Source organism: Periplaneta americana, chromosome 14 (genome assembly GCF_040183065.1).
Source record: "Periplaneta americana isolate PAMFEO1 chromosome 14, P.americana_PAMFEO1_priV1, whole genome shotgun sequence".
NCBI lineage: Eukaryota > Metazoa > Arthropoda > Insecta > Blattodea > Blattidae > Periplaneta > Periplaneta americana.
Genome location: NC_091130.1, coordinates 62,856,249 through 62,877,855, shown reverse-complemented (window position 1 = coordinate 62,877,855; position 21,607 = coordinate 62,856,249).

Sequence of the window (21,607 nt, the reverse complement as noted above, 5' to 3'; positions counted from 1 at the left end):
CTGGGAATTTTCTTTTTATATGTTTGAGATCGTGTGCAATTTCAAGTAAAAAGATATTAACGTTGTGTTTTATGTTTCATAGAAATGCAAATTTATTTGAGAATATTTTTTTTTATTTATATAACCATAAGTAATATCATATAATAGAACCAGAACATTTTCATAACTAATATACTGTTCTGTTTTGTCTTTTTGTCTCATTTAAACATTCATAATGTTTTTTTTTTTTTTCAATGATGTATGTTATTCAAAGTTACGAAATCTTTCCGCGCCGACCAAATGCTATTTCGAGAATGATGAGATGAGACTCGAAAGACAAATGCAGCGAACACAGCGAGCGAGAGCGGCAGTTAGTTTTGTTCATCTCTAATAGCTAAGTACGAAAAATAAATAATAATAATGAAGAAATTGTACTGGCTGAAACAGTCCTTTAACAACTACATAATAACTGACAACTCCTACGTTAAAATTATGAATTTATCTACCAAAGATAAGAAAGAAAGGAAATGAAATAATAGTTGAATAAAATGAAATAAAACTAAAACGTTCCGAAGTTTCCAACTGACGATAGTGTGTTTTGTATAACTACAGACCTTATGTTATACCGTCTGAGCTATTGTAACATGAATTATTATGTTGTTTGTCTGTTGGTTCTGATGTAGAACGCTCATTTTGGAAGGTACCGGGCATAATTAAATATTATTTGCTTCTGGCTGTAGCTAATTATCTATTTTTGTAAGCTTGCTTTCCAACTTTCATTAATTAGCCTAAGTCAGATACGGAATACTGTTTCGAAAACATTATTATTATTATTATTATTATTATTATTATTATTATTATTATTATTATTATTATTATTATTATTATCATCATCGTCACCATCAATATGTAATTTGTTGAGGAATTAGATTAGTAGTAGTCAAACTTCTTGAAGTCGAACTTCTATAACTCGATGTTTCGATACCTCCAAATAATTTTAATTTCCCGGCGGAATCATTTGTAATATGTTGTCTATATCTCAGAGTTCTATTACTCGATTTTTTTCGATATCTCGGTTAATATTTCTCTTCCCAGTATGAAATACACATATTCTTTAACTCGATTTTAAGATGAAAATGAATGTTAGGATCACAGGTAAGTAAAATTTAATGAATTTGCTGGAATATCATTATTTTAACAACCATTGTACATTAGTATTTTCCTTCCTTTGAAAGTGTTCTTCTCCAGGAATCAGCCCATCAGTAATAATGCTATCCTTCTCAATGACTACAGGCAGTTATCTGTACCGTAACGATATGGCACAATGAACACCACTGCGAGAACATAATGGCATGTCTTTAACTTTATTCTTCTCAAACTTTGCTATAAATTGCTAAAATCGTCTTCCAGAAAAGCAAGGAAAGGATCTATGGACAACCTCGACATGTCTTTGTTGAAAGTTAAGCGGTAAGACTTGAAATCAATAATAATTTATGGTATTGGAAATTTTTTTCATATTTTCTATATCTCGAAATTTCTAAAACTCTAAACATTACCAGTTTTCGAGGTATCGAAGTTCGACCGTAGATGATGTGGAAGTAGTCCATACTAGCGCACACTGGTGGGAGAAAAGTCGACGGATATTCCTTAATTGCTCTTGGTGCAAGCCTAGAACCGGGATGGATTGACCCTAACGGTCATACTTTATGTGTCTTGCTTGCAAGGTTTGTTTTATAACCTTGTCGTATTTAGGTTCACGGTTGTGTGGATCTCGTAAACTCGAATAACTGCTAGCTACAATTACTGGGTTAATAATGCCTGAGAAGGGACTCGAACCGAATGCGAACGGGTGATTGGAAATAGCGTCTATGACTAGCCTCTTCGCTAACGTTCACTTGCAGTTACAATGCTTGCTTGCTTGCTTGCTTGCTTACTTACTTACTTACTTACTTACTTACTTACTTACTTACTTACTTACTTACTTACGGGCTTTTAAGGAACCCGGAGGTTCATTGCCGCCCTCACATAAGTCCGCCATTGATCCCTATCCTGTGCAAGATTAATCCAGTCTCTTATCATCATATCCCACCTCCCTCAAATCCATTTTAATATTATCTTCCCATCTACGTCTCGGCCTCCCCAAAGATCTTTTTCCCTCCGGCCTCCCAACTAACATTCTATATGCATTTCTGGATTCGCCCATACGTGCTACATGCCCTGCCCATCTCAAACGTCTGGATTTAATGTTCGTAGTTATGTCAGGTGAAGAATACAATGCGTGTAGTTCTGTGTTGTGTAACTTTCTCCATTCTCCTTTAACTTCATCCTTATTAGCCCCAAATATTTTCAAACACCCTTAACCTATGTTCCTCTCTCAAAGTGAGAGTCCAAGTTTCACAACCATAAAGAACAACCGGTAATATAAATGTTTTATAAATTCTAACTTTCACATTTTTTGACAACAGTCTGGATGATAAAAACTTCTCAACCGAATAATAACAAGCACTTCCCATATTTATTCTGTGTTTAATTTCCTCCTGAGTGTCATTTATATTTGTTACTGTTGCTCCCAGGTATTTGAATTTCTCCACCTGTTCAAAGGATAAATTTCCAATTTTTATATTTCCATTTCGTACGATATTCTCGTCACGAGACATAATAATATACTTTGTCTTTTCGGGATTTACTTCCAAACCTATCGCTTTACTTTCTTCAAGTAAAATTCCCACATTTTCCCTAATCGTTTGTGGATTTTCTCCTAATATATTCACGTCATCTGCATAGACAAGCAGCTGATGTAACCTGTTCAATTCCAAACCCTCGCTGTTATCCTGGACTTTCCTAATGGCATACTCTAGAGCAAAGTTAAAAAGTAAAGGTGATAGTGCATCTCCTTGCTTTAGCCCACAGAGAATTGGAAATGCAACTGACAGAAACTGACCTATACGACTCTGCTGTACGTTTCACTGAGACACATTTTAATTAATCGAACTAGTTTCTTGGGAATACCAAATTCAATAAGAATATCATATAAAACTTCTCCTTGCAGTTAGAATAATACTCGTATATCCGTATCGTTTTACGTCCTTTTTGTATTAGGTACATCGTGAACAAAATCCTGTTCTTTCCGTAATTAAAGTATTTCGTAAAATATGAATTATAAAATGCAACAATTTAATACTGTGTAATTACACTGACCGGCAAAAAAAACGGAACACCTTGAATATTTCCAGGTAACATTTAATTATGGAAATTTCATCAATTATTGTTGTTGTTTAGTCAGCTGTCCGAAGATAGGTTTGAACCTCATAAGTAACATAAACAAGGCATCATTCATGAGGCAACTAGGCCAGAAGATAATAGGGTTAGGGTGGCGAGCTCCATTCCCTCTCCAATGCATACATTGCCGATTATGTATGTGTATGTATGTATTTATTAACACTACAATTGGGTATACACCCGGTGGTAGTGATATATATTATACAGTAATAACATTACAATATTAATACAAATTTACAATAATTACAGCAATTAAAAAAAATAAACGTAAATTTACTTCTAACTATAAATAAATAGATGCAATAAACCTAGGAGTATAAATAAAACTATGCTATAATAAGTCCTGCAATAATCAAAAATAAACCTAACTTATAAGTACGTCTTTTACACCCAACTATTACCAACTTAAGTAATTACATATCACCTTAATTAATTACACATCAACTTAATTACATATCATCTTAATTAATTACATATCATCTTAATTTATTTACATCCTAAACTTAATTACATATCATCTTAATTTATTTACATGTCAACTTAATTACATATCTTAATTAATTAGCTTCATATTCCACTAAGCAGACTTCAGACGCATACAAACAATATTGTTCTTCCTCTGACACATATAATCAAGTGAGATATACTGCCTGATAATATATATATCAGCCAGAACCTCAGTCAGAGGTAAAAATAATATTATGTAAATAAAAAAAAATATATATGAGTAAACAAATTACTTCAAAACTTTATTGTGCTTAAACTAACCTAGAAATCATGAATTTCTCTACTTCAAAATATTGTCCGTGCATCAGATTTCATATTAAAAAAATATGAACTTGTTGCATTTAAATGTAATGCACCTGGAACATTTTGGTAATATCACTAATTTACATAATTAAAATTAATTTCGAAACTAAAATTCAATTAAGCTGAAAATTCGCACACCATATTTTAATGCATTACAAAACTAAATGTAGTTTGATGTTACAAAAACCGACACTGAATTCTAAGAAAAGTCTGCTACCAGGTGAGAAGGGGACTTTTCATCGACTGAACGATGATATTCTGCTGTTCGTTCTTATATACTGCATTTTGCTGTATTCTTCAGCAATAATATTCCAAAATCCTTTCTTTTTATATAGAAAATTATATAATATTGTACAATCAATTTATTGGTTTGCTATTTTCAATAATTCAATATTATTTTTTTTCATTCATCCATTCATTCATTCATTCATTCGTTATACATTTAGACCTATTTAACCCAGTAACTCGTTAGAATTATTCATTAATTATTTATTATTTTTTCATTATTTCATTCATAAGATACACATTTATATAATTTACTGATTCATTTAATATTATTTATTATTCATTCATTCACTCATTCATTTATTCATTCATTCCTCAGATATACATTTGTTTAATTTAGTGATTCGTTTAATTATTTATTATTCATTCATTCGATAGTTTTACATTTATTTATTTCTGCGATTCATTTAATTATTTATTAATTACTTCAAGAGATTCATTTAATTATTTCATATTTACTAATTCATTCATACGTTAGTTACACATTAATTTAAGTAATGCATTTAATTATTTCTTAATTAATTCATTAATACATTACCTAGTTATAAATTGTTTATATCAGAGAGCTATTTAATTCTTTATTATTCATGCATATGTTAATTACGTATTTATTTAAATCAGAGATTAATTATTTATATTTAGTAAGTAATTTGTTATCCATTAATTTAATTAAGTAATTAATTTAAATATTCGTTATTTACTCACTCATTCGTTAGTCCTTTAGTAATGCATGTATTTAATTTATTAAATATAGTTCATTTATATATGTATCACTTACTCATTAATTAATTCGTTTAGTAGTTCATTATTTATGTATTTATTTCACTTAGTGGTTAATTGAATTAATTACTGATTTATTTATTCATTCATTCGTTATATTTATGAAATTTGTTCATTTAATTACTTGTTATTAATTCATTCCTTCGTTCGTTCATTCCTCCATCCATTCATTCATTCATTCATAGTCAGTTATATATTTGTCGATGTAATTATTAATTTAATTATTTACCATTCATTTATTAATGTATAACGTTAGTAGGCCTAATACATTTAATTTAGCGGTTGATTTTATTATTATCATCCACTCATTGATACGTTAGTCTTAGATTTGTTTTATTTATGTACTTATTTATTTACTTACGTATTTATTTATTTATTTATTTATTTATTTATTTATTTATTTATTTATTTATTTATTTATTTATTTATTTATTTATTTATTTATTTATTTATTTATTTTATTTGTTTATTTATTTATTTATTGGTAAAAACGTAATACGGCGAACGCTAAGCTCCGCCCACGACCCCTTTCCACTTTTCCCCTACAAGCTCACCACACACTCTACGTGATAGGCTAGTGTTGTGTCGAATGCACATTTCATGTGGGTGGGGATAACTTCCCCTACTGGCGTTCGCCGTATTACGTTTTCGCTACATATTACATATTTATGCAATAGATTACGTAAAACAATTTATATCTTTGGTATACTTCGGTCATATTTACCAGTTAATATTTTACGTCTCATTTATTTAGCTTTATTTCAATTCATTGTCCAATATGGAATTTTAGGATGGGGAAATGCTTGTAATTCTAATCTCACTCCACTAGTACTTATTCAGAAAAGAATAATTAAAATATGCCTTAATAAACCAATTGATTACTCATCCGAGCTTTTGTTCACTGATTTTAATGTTTTGAAAATTAAACAGATTTATTATATTGCCTTATTAAACTTCATACATAAAAATGGTAATAAATTCAAGTTGTATCACCATAAATATGGAACTAGAAGATCCAATTTTATACGACTAGAGGAACCAAAGTGTTTCACAAGCACAGCTCTTAGCCATGGTACCTACTTTGATCCAAGGTTATATAACAAAATAATTAAATAGTATCCAAATTTGGAAAATTTTATTATCAGAAATTTCAAAAATAGCGTTAGGAATGTAATTTTTAAAGAATATATATTGATTTAATATGTGTATGTATTTGTATGATTTAAATAGTTAAAATTGAAATTGTATTTTTAAAGTTAATTTATTCCTTAATTTTTTCTCCTTGACCCACTTTGTGTCAAATAATTATCTTTGTTTGTGTTAAGTATGTGTTCAGATAACGAGTTTTTACTCCTTCAGGGAAGAATTAAGACTGTACCTTTGTACATGTTATTTTACTAACAATAAACAATAAACAATCTGCGATCATATGGTGAGTGGTAAAGGAACTGTAGAAAAACGTCTTGTCATAGGTTATCATTTATTAAGGCTCTTTTAAGGGTAACGAAAATGCATACCATATTCTAATAATACATATAATTTCCAAAGAGAAACGTTAGAGATGCGTTTCGTTACCGAATACTCGTATTATGCGGCATTTTCCCGACAGTAACAACGATCATTGCCGGTACGCGGCCTGCTTGAAGTGCGTTGCATATCACTGCATACTGAAGAAAACATACCTCTGTTAAGGTACACACATCAACAAGACTGTGATTATGTTACCAAGGTGTTCTAAGCAAACCTAAAGCGAAGATAGACTTCCCCCTTCTCTGTGAAAAGTGTCCTCTTCTTCCAAAAGGCTGAATATTTAAAGTTTGTTGTAATTCTGTAACTAAACCGTTTTTGTCCACATAATCGCTGTTACCATGGAAGTGTTTTTGACAAATCAAATCTAAACTATAGTGCGAAGTCAACATCTCTCCATTTTTCTTCTTACACTCTTCATTTTCGTTTTATAAGTGCCGAAGCCATGGAAGTCCACTTCATTTCGGAGACAAAGAGAAAAGGCGTTTCTTAATGAATGTAAGACACGATTTGTTGCCCATAGTGCGTTTATGCAATAATGAAGTTCAACGTTTGCTTTACGAGTACACATTTATGTTAGTGCTATTCATTTCGATATTTGCTCATCATCGGGTGTATTACAAAATTATCTAAATGGTAATTAAATTGTGTTATATTAAAATTATTTATTAGTTGTAATATATCGTACAATATTTTAACAGCTTGAGATGTTTCAGAAACGTCATGTGCAGGCTAGGATGCACTGCAAAAGAATAGCTACTTGTTAGGTGGATAATAATATTTTATAAACCTGCACTAGTTTCATAATTATACTGAGCAGGGTAAACATCGTATGCATGGATTTGTAAGCATAACATAGTGAGTAGTTTTTGTAGCTGGTTGTTACAAAAAGTTTATACTGAAGCTTAAAAAAACTCATTAAATTCTCTTGAAATGTATCATGTTACATTATGCTTGTGTATTTTTTTTAAATAATACGCTAGAATCTGTGGAACTATAGTATATTTCATAACATGTTTCCTGTTCTTATTTAAAGAGTGGGTGCTTAAGGAACATAAAATAGATATCTCTCTCAACGCATATTAATCTACTCGAAATATGGACTGTTTTCTGACTAAATGAAAATAACTTAAATTGTGCTTAAAGGAATAACAAACGAGATGTTAAAAAAATCTCGGTTGCAGACTCACAAAAATACAACACGCAATATATAGAAGAGGAATAGGAACAAGCATTAGTCTTATTTTTCGTCGAAATAGGCTCTTTTACTGAAAAATATACAAGATGAGGCATTTTAAACAAACTACTTTTAAAATGATATAATTTTTAAGTGAAGTAAACGTGCATATCGCACTCCCTGCAAAACAGTGTCGAAAATTGTGATTTGTCAAGATATCCTATTTCCTAGTAAAATACTACTGTAAAAATATTGATTAAGTAGTTGCCAAAACCTTTGATAATTTACTATTTTATTATTAGAATTTCAGACCTGCAATCAGTAAAACAGTGTAAGCAGTATGGTATGAAGATAAATGCAAACAAGAAGACCATGATTATCATAAAGAAAATAAAGACGGTAAACGTACGAATTCGAAAATGAGGTAGTGGAATAAGTGGACAGCTCCAAATAGCCTACTTGGGGTGTCCTGTAAGTACTAACGTGAGCTGCTGCCAGGAATTCAAAAGGAGGATAGCTTTTAATAGAAAAAGGAGCGTCCTCTGTGGACTTTTGTATAAAGAACTAAGGAAGAGACTAGTGAAGTGTTTTGTGTGAAGTATGGCAGTAGGGAAGTATGGTAGGGTAGAAATAGGGTATAGACATTACGACAAAATGCAGAGAAACGGCTAGAATCATTTCAAGTGTGGATATGGAGAAGAATGAAGCGTCTGAAATGGGCAGGCAAAATAAAGAATGAAGCTGTGATAGAAATAGTGGATAAAGAAAGAATAATGCTGAAACTGATCAGGAAGAGAAAAAGAAATTGGCTGGGCCACTGGCTAAGAAGAAACTACCTAGGGAGAATGCACTGGAAAGAATAGTAATCGGGGAAAAAAGTTCGGGGCAAAAGAAGATATCAGATGACAAACAACATTAAAATACGCGCATGCTAAGAGGAATTCGAGAAGTATGGGAGATTGGAGAATGCAGGGTTTACAATGAAGGACCTGCTCTTGCGCAGAAAACTATGAATGAATGAATAAATAGAAGAACTAGTTTCACTGACACCCAGTTATACTTTTCTCGATAACTTTCCATTTAAGAAGAAAGTACGTACATTCATAACGTTGTGAAGAACACGGCAGCTGTCAGTACACAACAATGTAATAAAATTTCAATATATAATTTATTTTGATCCGTTTGTAAATCACTGCGGATGTATTTATTGCCCCGGTGTCTGTCTTCCGCAGGGCTTTGAGGTTGAAAGTACGGACTCCTCTGCAGATGTGTTTCAGCTACTGAGGAAAGCTTAGATCTTACTTCACATCGATTAGAGATCTTATCAAGAAGCAGATTTCAGATGTGTCATGTTAGACTGGATACATAATAAACTGTTTATATGCTAGGTCCGCTATGCATGCAAAAGTAATCAATACCTATGTATATTCAATTATAACGAGCTATTGGACTTATTTTATGACCCAACTTTCTTGTGGGACATGAGGAAACTGCAATAAAATTTATAAAAAAAATATCAAAATTACTATCCAATTCTAACTTCCTCTGTTATCTTAACAGCTTTTTTGTAACTCTGAAATTTCATGTCTGAATGGTATGGCGTTTTCAAGTCTTCATGCATCTTTTTTTTAACAGACATTGTTGTTTTCAGATAAGTTACCAATGAATCAATATTATATTAAGTTACTGTTCAGTCAATACTTATCACTTAAAACAATGAATTATATCATGGGATATAAAAACATATTTTATTTTATTACGAGCGCTTTCGCCTCAGATCTCATCTGAACATGACAAAATCACATTATAGAATATCTGGTTGCCAATTTACAACATGCATGAATTGCGCCATTACGACAAAAATTCACGAAACACTTAAACATTTCGAGCACTTACACTACGATTATTTATTTTCAAAACTTTTCGCAGCACTAAACACTTCCGATAAACACACAAGAAACAGCATTCAGAAAAGACAAACAGAACAAAGGAAAATGGTAAAACAATATGGAGTCTATCTAACACAATAATTAAATATTCTTGGCACACTCACACTTAAATAGCATTTAATTAATGATCGTAATTTTTATAATTACTAGTTTTCTTATTATAACAAGCTAAGTTATTTTTTAGTTTGCTTGTCGAATGTTAAGAGATGAGCTCTCAAAGGCCACTGCAGATAGCTGGTTCCAGTCTATTAGTCCGGGTAAGATTACTTAATACCATAAGGGTGAAACCTAACCATTTTCCCCCATTACTACATAAGCTAGTGGATTATGATGATTTTCTAGTTTGCAGGTTAAATTTTCTGTTGCCAACTTCGTTTCGAATTTCGGTTCTGAGAAATACTACAACTGGTAGTGATTTTATAACTGTTATGTTAGCAGCAGTGACGAAAGTTATCGATAGTTTAAATTCTGAAAATTGAAATTGTTCTAGATTTCTGAGCCCATTACTGGAAGCTAGTGAAATTTGAACATACTAATAATTAATTAATAACAGCATTAATATTAATACATAATAATTAGGCTATTGTATGTGTTCCTTTGTGTTGTGGTTGCAATTTCAAGATTAGAGTCAAATAGCCTAAGTGTAAAAAAATATAATATGTTCGTGTGATATGTGCCCTTGGGTAATCGTTAGAAATACCATTTCACATTTTAATTAATTTCTTTCTTGTTTAGACTTTTATTACAATAATGGAGTAAATATTCTAAAGCATACATTTCAAAGTGGCATTCGTATTTGGAATTTGTACTAATCATTTCACGTGATCAAGCAAAATACATTTTTAGGTTAGGTCTCGTAAATCGTAAACTGTTTAATCAAAGCAATGAATTTCATGTTGTCAGACAAAATACATTTCAATATTAGATCATACACTAATCTACTAACTACTAACATAACGTGCGAGAGATCCAGAAGAAAAATATACTCTTTCACAAATTATTGAATCTTTTAGAAAACACCTCCCCAATATAAAGATGAGATGTGGTAAATAAGCAAGACATCGTTATTGTTAATACTATATTATTATTATTATTATTATTATTATTATTATTATTATTATTATTATTATTATTATTATTATTATTAGTCTACTGTTGTTGTTGCACATGGCATTGTGTGATTTTATCCTCTTTTTGTGATATCTAGTATTAGTTGACAACATTGAAGAGACGATAAAATTAGCCTTTCAGGAACTACTCTTACGTGATCCTCAGTATCCTATTTAAAAACGAAAATTTTCTTATGTCTGTCCTCTGTTTTCTACTTTAATTTTGTGATTATGGCGTGCCCCTAAGTAATAAGTAGAATTTCATTTCGATACCACATATTATCGCCGCGCTCTCATGGTTAACATGTCGGCATCATACAATAACGTGCGGTGTGCTTTTAAAACATAATTTTGCCGACCGATCGTTGCTCTGTAGATTTCACTCTAAAGGCTCATTCACAATGAAAGTTAAACATAACTGTAACATAAACACAGAAGTTTGCGCCCAGGCTACCAAATGGGATCATTCACAATGATTCACTTAAGCATTGACATAAACATTACCGTAAGACGTTAACATGAAAGTTTGCAAACTCCAAACTTCCATGCTTATGCTTGCGTGATTTGCAAACAGAACACAATCGTGGAGCGCTGAAGTATACGGCAGACTATGAGGAAATGGCGTCGTTGTTATGGTTCCATGGTTACCAAGTATGTTTGCTGTTATGTTTATGTTCCCATCGTGAATGATGGTGTGACTTCTTGATTTTACTGTAACGTTAAGTTAACGCTTACGTTATCTTTAATTTTCATTGTGAATGAGCCTCAAGCGTCACGTTGTCACGTCTACTTCCTCGATAAGAATAAGCACTAGTTTGTTATATTTTTAAATGGCTATTATTATTATTATTATTATTATTATTATTATTATTATTATTATTATTATTATTATTATTATTATTTCATATACGAGTACCTTGACATTCTTAACTCCTAATAATAACTATTTAATAATAATTTTTAATCACATTCCTTAATGTTCGTCCTCAGCACAAGACATTGCAACCTCGGCTTTAGTTCACGTGGATTAGACAAGTAGGTGTCATTTAATATGGAAGCAGCTTATTGGTTGCAACATTGAAATTGAGGCGAGTGATTGGAGCGCGATATAAGAAATTGAAAACAATAATGCAATTAAATTTCAAAGACCTGCCGAATGTTATGCACGAGCCCGCTCAAAGACCTGCCGAATGTTAAGCATGAGACAGCGGCGATAATACTACTACTGCCCACCGCTCTACCAAGAGAACTACCAGAGGATGATGATGATGATAATGATAAAAGTAATAATAATAATAATAATAATAATATTATTATTATTATAATACCGGTAATAATGTGGGTAAATAATTTGACACTCACATATGATTTTATGAACAGGTCTATGTATGAGCCGTTCAGAGCAGAAGTGGTGCAAGTCAAAATTGGGTAATGAGGTTTAAAGTAAAAATTCTGTAAAATACAGCGCAAAGTAGCAGTTAATATGTCCTTCGTGCTATGCACTGATTACTAATAGTTTAAATAAATTCAATATTAATTACTACTTGGCGCTGTATTTTACAGAATGTTTACTTTAAACCTCATTACCCATTTTTGACTTACACCACTTCTGCTCTGAACGGCTTATATGTAATAGTCTGCGATCTGATATTTACCATACTTTCCGCTTAGATTCGAGATGACCTTACCGAAGAGTATGAATCATTAACAGCTATAAAAATCCTTAGCATGGCTTACTTTGAAAGGGAAGTAAAGCTGGCGACCCCGTACCGTACATTTGTGGCATATACAAGAACAATATAATGTGAATGAGAGGGTTTCAGACAGAATTTACCGACCATTTATCTATGCAAAAATTGACTTTCAGAGGCAATGAATCTGTATAGTTTATCTAACTGAACGTCAGTTTGCCGTATCCAAACTCCATTCCATGCTCTCATAGTCAATGCATATCCAGCTTTAGCACAAAGAGAGTACACTATGAGCCATAACGAAATGTGCACATCAGAAATTTACTTTGAAGCATAAATTATATACAAATGCCATACTGCAATTATTTCACGTACAGAACAACAAGTGTGAACTGCACTGGGAAAGAGACGTGACGTATCACAGCAGCACAAAGTAGACAGTATCAGTACATAAAACATTAAAGACAATATTCCTGATTGGTGCTTCATTACCGCCCCAAACAACAACAAAACGTACGGTAGATTTAAAAAATGCAAACCTTTGACAGATGAAATGAAGATCTTCTGTAATCAGTGATATGCCGTAATAATTAGTCTATAATAGTTTATTTCTGAAACAAAATCGGGGTAGGCTGTATCAGAGAGATAGCCGTAATTTTTATGTGTGAATACGTCGCTGATAGAATTGCTGTTAAGGCAAACGTCAGTAGTAACAATCAACATCTCTTTCCGATACATTGAAAATCTGGTACTATATCTGCGCCTTGCTAGGACTCCTGGGATTAGCCACCTGGTATGCATTGAGAGTAAACAATTCGTCTGCTATTGAAACTATCCTGCTACCCACTGCTTATACACCCACTGCCATTTGCGCTGCATATGCCTGGACATTATGAATTTTCTCTCTTCACTCAAAGTCACTCGCGAATTTATCCAATTTAATTTGTCGACTGCTAATTGTTACTCAATTGAGATTGTAGCCTGGTTCGTTACGGACATTTTTCTTTGAAATAGCTCAAAGAATAACCTCCTAAAATTAAGGACATTACTTACGATTCACTTTGTGTGTGTGTGTGTGCGTGCGTGTGCGTGTGCGCGTGTGTGTGTAATATGATATGTCTTGTGTTGTACTTTATGATATTCGCACAATAATTGTATGTGCAGTGCAAAATATGGCTAATTATAGTCTATTCAATTTTATTGCAAATGGGAGTAGCTCCATTATTTGTTTATATTTTACTCCCCTAAATTGCTGATTGTAATAGACCTAAATGGGTGAGTGACAAAATGAAACTCCAAGGTACCTACGACATACTCTGAAAAACGAAAGAAGCTCAGTTAAAGTTTGAATTTTTTAAAATGTTTTTGTTGTTTTCGACAACTCTTTAACAGTGGAGCTACCTCCTTTTTGCAGGGACCCCTTCAATTAATGAAAGTGTGCATTATTACTCGTATTTTCTCTTCATATCAAGCGACATTCCGAAATTAGTCCCAAATAACAACAAATTTTTCATTTACGATCCATTCGAAATGGATCGTACGTAGCTATTATCGCCTTAATATTGAAGAACTCGCGAGTAGTTGCACAAATCTTTAACTGCTCTCGATGCCGAGATATTACTGAGAGAGGTCGCGCGGCACGTCTAATTTTATACGCAATTTCGGCGCTCTCATTCTAATAGCGAAGGGATGTGGCGTCATTGGGCGTGATTACACAAATTTATTACATTGGCTAATGGCCTAACTACTAATAATATTAGCATTCGGCCGTGTTATTAACGATGAACATTTGAAATGCTCTCATTTTTGTTTCGCCACTGATCCCGGACGTGGTGCCCACATTTCGTGCGGGGAAAGTAGTATTCTACGTACGTAAACTACAAAGAAATGGAATTTATGAAATCCATTGGATTGCATGAAACGTCTTTGTTCCTGAAATGTAATTTTTAGGTTAGGTTATGTTGGATTTAAGGGTAACTGAACAATGGCAATGAATGAAGGGGGGGAATGGAGAAAAAAAACGTTTGAAAGGCTCGCGAATGCCTGTCCTTGCAATGGGAGCTAAGGAGAAATGACTATGAGAGCTCCGCTAATGAAAAAATGAACTTATTAATTAATTATGCAATTCATTCATTACTAAAAGGGGAAATAGGGGAAACAACAAGTAAAAGGTACGCAAAAACGAATCCTAAGACGAGAAATTGGGGCTGAAAGAATGCGTCTATGTGAGCTCCAAACCTGTGGCCACTTGTTTAGCTCAGATTTTCGCCGTTCCATTTGAAGGAACATACAAGGATTTTGAAAGAAGGAAGCCGAAAAATATAGACACTAAAAGCTACAATGCTATAAGCTCCTAAATAGGAAAAACAGCGGGAGCAACCGCGTAGAAAACCTCGAAACAAGAAGTTCATTTTACACTCCTGTTTTCATGATATCACAAATGACGTCAGAATTTTACAGGAAAGTCTTTTATGCCAAAGCGTTATGTTTGTGCAGATATTTGGTATATATTTAATAAAGGAATAAACTAATAATAAAGTACATATGACTCGATTAAGAAAGAACTTTTGTATAATATTCTTATTGAATTTGGTATTCTCAAGAAAGTAATTTCTATTAATTAAAATGTGTTCCTAGTCAAACGTATAGCAGAGTCCTTATAGGCGAATTTCTGTCTGACGCTTTTCCAATTCATTGCGGGCTAAAGCAAGGGGATGCACTATCACTTACTAACTGAAAATGTTTGAAATTAAGGGGCATTTTGAATATAGAGTTACATAATCTTAGTCCTAATAATACTGTGTTTTAAACTTTAAACATAAATAAATGGTATATAAATCTTCGAAGATTTTATTATAATATTTAAATAATATATATATATTTGCATAATTATTAAATTTTGTAGATTTTAAATTCAGGATATGAGTTTAGAAGGTTAATCAATAGGTTTTAAGCAGATTTTGATTAGCCCTATTCCTTTGTTTTTTTTTTGTTTTTTTTTTTTTTTTTTTTTTTGTAAAAATTTAGAGAGTTTAAAGAAATGTTAGAAGTTCCGTCCACGTAACAATGCCATATCGAATGTATCGACTTTAAAAAGCTAAATAAACTGTACGTAAAATACTGGTGGGTAAAATACGACGAAGAATGATAAATTTACAAATTTTTACGTACTCAGCTGCATAGGTAAGAAACATGAAAATACCATTTTAGGAGCTCGGGCGTAAAACGTGGTAACTGACATTTCGGTTAAAAAAATTGGGTATGTTACATATAATATGGTATCTTACATCCTGCGTCTAATGCAGTAGTTAGTTTTTCAAAATCTCAACAGATGGCAGAAGTAACTTATACTGATTTTACTTTCGTGGTAGCCTAATTATACAAACAGTTGCATGTGTAAATGTTTACCTACCTAACAACTTCAGAACACTAAAACGTCACTTACCATGCTTTACTCCCGAACCCCTCATTTCATATGCTGATCAATAATAATTATTCCCAGATTTTTCACAACTGCAACTTCTTTCAAAGAGAGACATTTACAATTACTATTTATTACAAATAGAACAACCACAATTTTGTATCGTATTATTAAATTTAAATAACTACGGTGGTATTAATTTTTAATTTTCCATATTATACGTAACTATATCATGTCGGCGGGTATCGTTATACATAGAAGCCGCATCAGTGAGATTTGTTACGGCTATGTTCCAGCTCTTTAATTTCCCCACAATCTTTACCGTGATGATGTCTGATAGTATGTGGACACACAATTTTAACTTATTCTTCTTCATATTATAATAAACATAGAATTATGAATGACCTGAACATTTTGTAGTCTTCATCTTGGATCTGGAAGTGAGCACTGTAAACATAGACTACACGTCAAAAAATCAAAACGAAGAAGCATGCTCTATTATGAAGGGTTGGATGCAGGACAAATCTATAAAGGCGCTGTCTAATTGCAGGTGTTTACTAGCACGATCAGGATCTTATCACGAATAAGAGTGTACAAAGGAATTCATGGCTTAATGCTACTGGAAGGAGATTGTCATAATGTTTATCAATAGATGTATCTTACTTGCCATCTTCGCTACGTGCTCGGCAAGCAAAACAGTTCGTTTTATTACGAGTGTTTACAACGAGGTGGGAAGTGAATGCTCTTTCGATGGAGTGGGTCTATAACAAAAACATTAAACTGTCACTGAAATTAGGCCTCACCAAGGAACATAAGTGTCAGTACCTTCGTCGTGGAAAAAAATAAATAAATAATAAGAAATTACAAAATTGAGTTGGTGAAGATGCATGGGCAAAAAATAAATAATTTTAATAACTTCGTTTTACGATTATTATACTTCTATTCATTGTCATCATCATCATCATCATCATCATCATCATCATCATCATTGTATCTACGTTAGCAAAACCAACAGTGGGCTTTCTTGCTGCTTTTTTTTTTCTTCATTCCATACTTGTAGCAACCTGAAATCTTATTGTGTTTTATTGGTAAAATTGGTGAAAGCGAGATAATTGTCAAAAGAAGTCCGAGGATGCGCCATAATATTACCTGACATTAATAATAATAATAGTTTTATTTTCCCTGGCAGAGTTAAGGCCATCAGGCCTTCTCTTCCACTCAATCAGGATCAAATCATATACAGAAAAATACATACCGGTATACAAATATTAACATAAAAATAATAATGAACATAATAAAGTAAAAAAGAGAGATTGAATACATATACACAATCAGTATTAACTTTAAAATAATAATAATAATAATAATAATAATAATAATAATAATAATAATCATAATCATAATAATATATATATATATATATATATATATATATATATATATAATAAAAGGAGACTGAATACATAATCACAAACAGGAAAATACATTCTAGTATACAAGTATTAACTTAAAAAAAAAAGAATTAATGCATATAAATATAATCTCAAAACTAAAGGAATAGTACAATTAGTATGATCAGTACAGCACGTGTTACATTGAGACAATGACAATTACCTAGATATTGGTATTAATGGAAAAATAAAGTAATGACTGTAAAATAATAATAATAATAATAATAATAATAATAATAATAATTATTATTATTATTATTATTATTATTATTATACCTAAAAAAACTAATTCTGTGCATTTAAAATATTTTTAAACATTCGTCCACAGTTTCGGAAAACCTGAGTAGAAGCTTGATCTTTTAGACCTACGATACATTCGTCCATCTCAGTCGGTTGTATGACAGTGAAGTCAGTAGCAGTGTTAGAATTGAAGTGGTGGAAGCCGAGAAATTTCGCCTCTTCTGGATTTCTCCCCCTCCCCTAATTTCTGTATACCTGTGTTAATTCCCAACCAGGAAAGTAAATATCCCCCCGCCTGAATATATAGTTTTGTTATTATTAGTACCACACTTGTATGAAGGCTTTATTTTTCCTGAAATTGCATTTTCGAAAACTTACTTTTATTTTCTGTGCTCCGGTCAACACATTTTCTCCTTTAAAGTGAATTTGCTATAGCGAGGTTATTCTGAATGTTGTTTGTAAATGTCGTCTGCTGGCTGCTGGGTAACGTTCGACGCTGGACCCTGGACTCATCTCGCTGAAATTATCAACTTCATCTCACTCAGTTGATAAAGTGTCGTAAAATAACCAAATTGATAAAACAGCGCAGGAATGTGACCTGCCTGATACTCTCTTTCTTGTCACCTGTACCGTTATTTCGAGTTTTTAAATAATCGATCTCGTGCTGGTAGTACTGCAGTAGGCATTTTTATAAATTTAGCCGTTCTATAGTGATCGTAGCAAAACCATCTACCTCATTCACCTCGTGTGTTATGATGGGTTTACACGTGCATGGATTTATTGGCGCCAATAGCTATTGGCGCGCAAGTTAAAACTTTCACGTGTAAACCTTTACTGGCGTGCAAGTTTAGACACTGCATGCTGTTTGGAAAAGTTAGTGGCGTTCTAACTTTTCATTGCGCCAGTGGTGAAGCATGCGCAAGTGGACATTTCTGTTGAACGTGTAAACATGAAGTTTCTCATCGGCCCTCCAGTATTCTACAGTACATAGTCCGCTGATGCCTTTGCATCAAATTTTATAAATTTGATATATAAGAATAGGTAAGTGGAATTCTGAGATAGTCATAAAGCTTCTTGACGTACTTATATGAAAAACACCAGTATTTGTGGTATATGTACTCTAATATTTATAAAAAATAGAGATACCAGAATAGACGCTAATAAAGATATGTCGAGGGCAATGACAAATTGATGGGTTTTGAATTCCTCAGGTGAAAGCAAAAATTCAATTCATACGAGATGTGTACAATCTGGAGGTAAGGAAAGTAACAAGGGGCATGAAAGCTGATGCTGGGAGAGATGACAACAACAAACCTAAAGTAACATGGTTTCCAGTTTCTGATAGGATTTTGCACCAAGTGATGCAAATGAGAGAAAGATTGTCTTGAGATATTTTGAGTACTTTGTATAAAGACATTACAGTCTTAATTTATATACAATTTGAGACTGGAAATTTAAGAGGGGCTAAGTACCATCTACTGAAAAATGAGATTTTGATGTGTGTGCGTGCTATTTACTTATGCAAATACTATACTCATTCATTTATTTATAGCTTTCCATCCAAGAGCACTGAAAACCCAGCAATCTCCAGTCTTCCCTATTTTCCGCCGTCCACACCTGTGGAGTAACGGTCAGCGCGTCTGGCTGCGAAACCAGGTGGCCCGGGCTCGAATCCCGGTCGGGGCAAGTTATCTGGTTGAGGTTTTTTCCGGGGTTTTCCCTCAACCCAATACGAGCAAATGCTGGGTAACTTTCGGTGCTGGACCCCGGACTCATTTCACCGGCATTATCACCTCCATATCATTCAGACGCTAAATAACCTAGATGTTGATACAGCGTCGTAAAATAACCCAATAAAATAATATATATATATTATTTTATTGGGTTATTTTACGACGCTGTATCAACATCTAGGTTATATATATTTTCCGCCTTCTTCTTGTCTCCGCATATGATCCATATATCGATATATTCTTTTTCCCCTAACTCTTCACCATTCCTTCCAGTGCATCCTTCAGTAAGCAATTTTCTTCTTAGCCAGTGACAAAGCCAAATTCTTTTCTCTTCCTGATCAGTTTCAGCATCATTCTTTCGTCACATGCTCCATTCTTCTCCATATCCAAATTTCAAATGTTTTCAGTCGTTTTTCTTCACTTCGTCGTAATGTCCATATTTCTACAACATTTTTCCAATGCTACAATCCACACAAGGCACTTCACTAGTCTCTTCTCTATTTATTTTTCCTGAGCTCAGCAGAAGGTGCTCATTTTTTCTGTTAAAAGCTTCCTTTGCCTTTTGAGTTCTGGCAGCAGCTCACGTTACTACTTATAAAACAGGTGAATAAAAATCAAGTTAGAACTTTAAGTGTCAAGTTTTAGTACTAGCTCTAGCTATCAAGTGTTAAGATAAAGCACTAGCTTTAGCTTGAAAAAGTGTGAATAAAACTGAAATCAGACTTCTAAGTTAATGCTGGAAAATTTAAAGCTTTAGCTGCCGCTGAACTGAACACCTGCAAAAAAAAATCTGTATAAATTGGTTTAATTATGGGATTGATGTATGCACGTCTGATATTATTAATAACTACTAGGCCTAAAGTATTGTTGTTGAGGGAATGTAAGGCAGTAGTTTACAAGCAAATGCACAGTACTGCAGGATGTTAGGGTCAGGGTCAGAAACAGAAACAATTCAAGAGTCAAATAATGATTCACAATTGAAATTTGTCATGTTGTTGGCAGAACATAAGATACTTTGTAGCAAGTCTCAACTGCCCAAAATTAGAGATGAAAAAGAAAGATCAGTCTGTATTGAGGAATGAATTCTTAAAACATGTTGGTAAAGACATCACAGAAAAGCAACTTAAGAAGGAGATACAAAATATGAAGACCGAAGTGAAAAAGAAGACGGATAAAAATGCTACAGGAAATAAGAAAGTGGTTCTAAAGGACTGGGAAAAAATATTACTGGATTTGCTGTCATCTGATGAAAATCCCGTTTTCAACAAAATACCAGGTAATTATAACCTATTAGAATATTGTCAATAAATTTTTACTCTGATTCTTATTCATTCCTAATAATAAATTTTTATTAATTATATTATAATTTTGTAATGTATATTCATAATATAATATTAGTAATATTTTTATAATATTAATTTTTAATTTTAATTATTGTTAACAATAGTTATCCATTTTATTCATACATTTTATTACTAGTAGTAATAATAATATCACCTAGAAAATACTCAGCCAGCCATTCAACGTTCTCTTCTTCGAATCTGAATAGACCATGGTAGTCTACTATGTGCGTTGACTTACGTTCTCTGTATAATTTAGGAGTCCGAATATTCATGAAAGCAGCCATTCTATATGATGTAGCCTCACGAACTGATTTTAAGTCTGGTCAGAGGCACACTTGAAAATTCGTAAGACTAAACTTGTAGTTAAATAGTTTTAACTGGGTTTTATTCACACTTTTTAAAGCACTTGCTGGAAAATTTAAGTTTTATCTGCGTGCCTTAGTATAAACTTTGTTCAGTAATATTCAGCTCTAGTTATAGCTTATAAGTTTAAGAATAAACTTGACTTTATTCACAGAATCGGTAGTATGAACTCAAAATTTGCTAGATTAAGCAATAACTAGTTTTTATTCACTTGGCCCTAAGCTGTTAGCTTGTTCTACTTAGTGCAGTGTAGATGATATCTGAACTTCTGGCTAGAACTTTGATATTGTAGCTTACACTTTGAAACAGGATACAAATATTAAGGATAATAATAGTCTAATAATAATAATAATAATAATAATAATAATAATAATAATAATAATAATAAATTTACTTATTTTGGTGATGTTAAGGCACTTCCACACCACCAGATATATGTATATATACAGCGTAAAAATGAAAATTTTATA